Source organism: Physeter macrocephalus, chromosome 9, assembly GCF_002837175.3.
Source record: "Physeter macrocephalus isolate SW-GA chromosome 9, ASM283717v5, whole genome shotgun sequence".
Taxonomy (NCBI): Eukaryota; Metazoa; Chordata; class Mammalia; order Artiodactyla; family Physeteridae; genus Physeter; species Physeter macrocephalus.
Window position 1 is genome coordinate 5,272,193 of NC_041222.1, and position 4,360 is coordinate 5,276,552.

Consider the following 4,360-nt stretch of genomic DNA (forward strand, 5'->3'; position numbering starts at 1 on the left):
GTGGGATCCTCCCAGACCGGGGCGCGAACCCGGTTCCCCTGCATCGGCAGGCGGACGCGCAACCGCTGCGCCACCAGGGAAGCCCGGTTGTTATTATTAAACTATCCAGGGTAGATTTTTGTTGTTTGCAGCTAAGAATCCTAACTGATACAGTTAAGGTTATTACTTGGGGGAGCAAGGCAGTTTTCTAGGAGGACAGGCCGCTTGGACCAGATGGGCAGTTTCCCCTGGTCCAGCACAAGTGTGACGGAGAAAGCGACCTCCCATTCTTTGGGTGTGAGCCTGCGCTATTTCTTCTCTGTAACCCAACTCCCGGAGTAACCTGGGAAGGGGAGGCCTGGTCAAGACTACATCCCCACTCTTCTGAATCTTGGGTAGCAAACGATCATTTTTCTGTCCCAACCACCTAATGCAGAATTGAGCAATTAGCAGTCATTAAAGTGATGTTTTACTTTTTGAAGAAAGGGAATAATAATTTTATATTGAATAACTTTAAAAGTTAGAAAGCATTTTCACAGGGATTATTTTGTTTACCTTATCTAAGCACACAAATACCCATGAAAAAGAAGATGGGCTTTATTTCAGTTTTATTTAAATCTTTCTTGAGCTCTTCAGGTTCTCAGGTTTTCATCTATAGGCCTCCAGTCAGCTCTCTGTATCCGAGGATGGGAAACTTGTAGATTCTGAGAGCTAACTGTTTATTAAGGACAGGTCTTAGAGATGGTAAAAAGTAAATTGGAATTGGTACTGGCTGTTTTTCTTCATCCTTGAAGAAAACCCTAGTCATGGGGCCCAGTTCACACGGGGCAATGTCTCCCTGAATTCAGCCATTAACAAGAGGAAACTAGAACAGTAGACAGGTGGCCTTTCAAGGGCCTTTCAAAGGCACAGTGAGGAGGTTTAGAAAAAAGAAACAAAAAAAAAGATAGACTTGTACAGTTTGGGTTTCTAATATTTTAATTGGACATTCCTTCACATATATTTTTCCATGTCTCAACTAGATTTATCTTTATCATTTTTAAGCTTCTCATAGTATTCCTTCAAGTGAATGGGCCAGAGTTTGTTCATCCACCTGTCATTTGGTACCTGGGTAGTTCTAACTTTCTGCTATTATATATATACTATCAACCTTTATTAAAACAAGATTTTAAATCAATCTTTGTAAGTATGCCCTTGGAATAAATTCCTGGAAGCAGACTCAGGAGGCAAAAGATAGGAATAGGGCTTCTTGGCCTTTCCTGAAGGTTAGATCATCCTGAAGGAAGATAAAACCAATGCGTGGAGATTGCCCACATGTTCTTTCCAGTCTGAAATGGGGGAAAAAAATGCAGAAGCAGTGCCAATGAGGTGACAGGACAATTTGCTGAGCCAGGCAGAATTTTCTGGAAGGGGCTGGATTTTTCTTTTCTGTGGGAACATCCTCAACTGATATCCCGGTCCTTAGACCCTCAGTCTATCCAGGGCCACCCCACCTCCTCAACTACCGCTGCTGGAATTGTACCTTGGCAGTTAGCACAGAGCTGGGCGCTCTCTAGAATTTCCCGTGAATTCCCAAGAGAGAGTCAAATGCCTGTTTTGGGTGGGAATCAATGTTTTACCAGAACAAGGCAACATGGTGGAGGGAGCCCAGCACCCACCCTGGAGTCAGGAGCCCAAGCTCCAGGCAGGGCCTTGCCATCAACCTGTTGACTCAGCAAGCGCTTCCTCCCACCCCAACCTTGGAGTGCTGATGACTGAAATTACACAATTTCAGATGCATTCCTCTGGATCAGGACTTTGACTCTTGATAAAACACAGGAGAGGGCACAGTGCCATTTATACCCCAGGGTGAACGACTGTATCATCTCTGGCTCTGAGAACAGGCCTGACGGGGGAAGGAGGTGAAGAGTCCCAGTGAAGACCCTGAAAGCAAGAGAAAGGGCCCCAGGAAGCAGGAGAAGCTCAGAGTCCAGCCTTTCACAAAATCTCTTAAAACCTAGGCTTCCTTCTCTACTGCCTCTGACCTGTGGGACTCCCCCAGGAGTGCAGTGCCCCCAGGGGAGTTGCAGACAAGGCCCCTCAGGGTTGTTGGGCTTCAACAGAACCCTGGGAGGGATGTTTCCTGTTGGATTTGAGACTAGAACCGCAGGTCCCAGTGGAGTTTTCCAGTGACCCCATCTCAGCCACATTGTGTGTGAGCACCTGGCCTGCACAGTTATCCTCACAATGATGCTGTGATTCCTGCTCTGTGGAGGCTCTGCTACTCTGGCAGTAGACGTGGCACCACGATCTAATCTTTAGCCCAGCCCAGTGCAATGCGCTGTGGCTCAGACCACGACCGACCGCCTCTCAGATTTGATCTCTTCCCCCGCTTCCCATCATTCATGATGTTCTATCTTGGCTTTTCTCTTCCTCAAATACACTAAGCTTGTTCCTTCCCCAGAGAGTTTGCATGCCGTGTTCCCCCTCCTTAGATCATCCCATGCTCACCTCCTTGTCCTCATTCAACCTTCAGTTCAGTGGGCACCTTTCCCAAGAGGTCATGCTGCCCCTTGGGTCCTTTTACTATCCCATTATCAGCCTATGTTTTCTTCTTAGCACTGTCATTTCCTCAAACTATTTTAGTCATTTATTTAGCCACATACTGTCTGACTCCATAACCAGAACATCAGCTCCACAAGGGCAGGGTCAAAGGCTATTCTGTTCTCTGCTGAGAGCTGGCAAATACGGGGGAATCCGTCCAAGAATCCCAGGCAGAGCTGCCTCTGCTCTTTTTCATTCGGTTTTCTCATTCTTCTCCTGAGTGGGATAAACCAGGGGAGAGAGCCCTGGCTGGACGGCATGCAGATCAGGGTTCCTGCCTAACTTGGTAGTTTCACTTACGGGGTGACTTGGGCCACCTCCTCTACCCAAGTCTGAAGAAGCAGCAGACTGGACCCATTGGGCAGAAGCTCTTAGAGGCAGACTTGAGGTGGATGTAAATTGTTCTTTTGAACAGAGCTGCCGGAGGCCGAAAGATCATGCTGCTTCTTACCTCAGCCAGCTTTACACCTGGTCCATCCCTCCGCGGCCCATTCGCAACCCTCTGTGTCCATGGGGTCTGCCTGCCAAGCTGCAAGCTCGCTGAGCTCACAGGTACTTAGAACTGGCCTCAGCACGGATGCTGGGGTCTTTGCATTGCTGAGGGAACTAGATCAGATGCTCTTTGTGAGCCATTTCATCTCCAATTTCAGGGCCTTGGCAGAGAGGAGTTTATTTCTGATCCTCCGCCTGTGGCCTGCAGGACCTTCAGGGAGTGACAGACTGGATTAAGATGCTAATTTTGTGCCAGGGTTAAAGTTCAGTGACCCACAGTGCCAGTGCACTGGTGAGTAACCACATCTGTCCCACCTGCTCTTTGCTTTGCACTGAAAAGCTGATCGACTGAATCAGGAGTGCAGCACCTCGAAAAAATATGAGTTCCAGACCTGGTTCTGTTGCCAAGTTACTGTGTGAGTTTGACTAAGTTCTTTCCCTCTCTGAGCCTTGGTGTGTATTTCTGGAAAAACTAGAATATTTGGATTAGACCTAGATGCTTTCTAAGGTCCTCTCTTGGAATCCTAACATCCCAGGAGGCTACCCAGTGAACCTCAGACCTGTGGCCAGGGCTCGTGCCAGGCTCCAATTCTTCAGCAGGACATCTCTCTTAGTGGGCAGCCTGGCAAGGAACCAAGACCCCTGACGTCCGTCATCAGAGGCTCAAGTCTTCTCCGAGTGTCTGTGTTTAGTCACAGCGTTGGCTGGGCAGATGACATCGGCATGCAAGGTTCTCGGTGAGCAGAGCCCGGGATGTCCATCAGGAAAGAGATGAGCTGAATCTGGTCCAGAATCACCCTGGAGGCTGTCCCACCAGCGTCCCTGACTGGGCTGCTCATCCAAGGGGTAAGAGAGGGAATTTAAAAAAAAAAACTATTTTTAATTGATGTATAATTGATTTACAATGTTGTACTAATTTCTGCTATACAGCAATAGTTATACATATATATGTATATATATATGTATAACTGAGTCAGTTATACATATATATATACATTCTTTTTTATATTATTTTCTGTTATGGTTTATCCCAGGAGATTGGATATAGTTCCCTGTGCTATAGAGTAGGACCTTGTTGTTTATGCATTCTAAATGTAATAGTTTGCATCTACTAACCCCAAACTCCCAGTCCATCCCTCTCCTTCTCCCCCTCCCCTTTGGCAACCACAAGTCTGTTCTCTATGCCTGTGAGTTTGTTTCTGTTTTTTAGATAGATTCATTTGTACCCTTTTTTTTTTTTTTTTTGTGGTATGTGGGCCTCCCTCCGTTGCGGCCTCTCCCGTTGCGGAGCACAGGCTCCGGACGC

At 47.2% G+C, this 4,360-nt stretch overlaps 1 protein-coding gene across 3 annotated transcripts in view; it reads left to right on the forward strand.

Moving 5' to 3' along the window:
- The window catches only part of FBXW2 (F-box and WD repeat domain containing 2), a 73,699-nt gene that overhangs the window by 55,517 nt on the left and 13,822 nt on the right, over positions 1 to 4,360 (forward strand). Inside the window, exon 7 of one of the 3 annotated variants that reach the window (XR_008618169.1) lies at positions 2,978 to 3,029. The exons of the other annotated variants lie outside the window; for them this stretch is intronic. The gene's annotated coding sequence lies outside the window, so the exon portion shown is untranslated. Of the gene's footprint in view, positions 1 to 2,977; positions 3,030 to 4,360 lie in introns of those variants that run through there. 3 annotated transcript variants of the gene reach the window in all.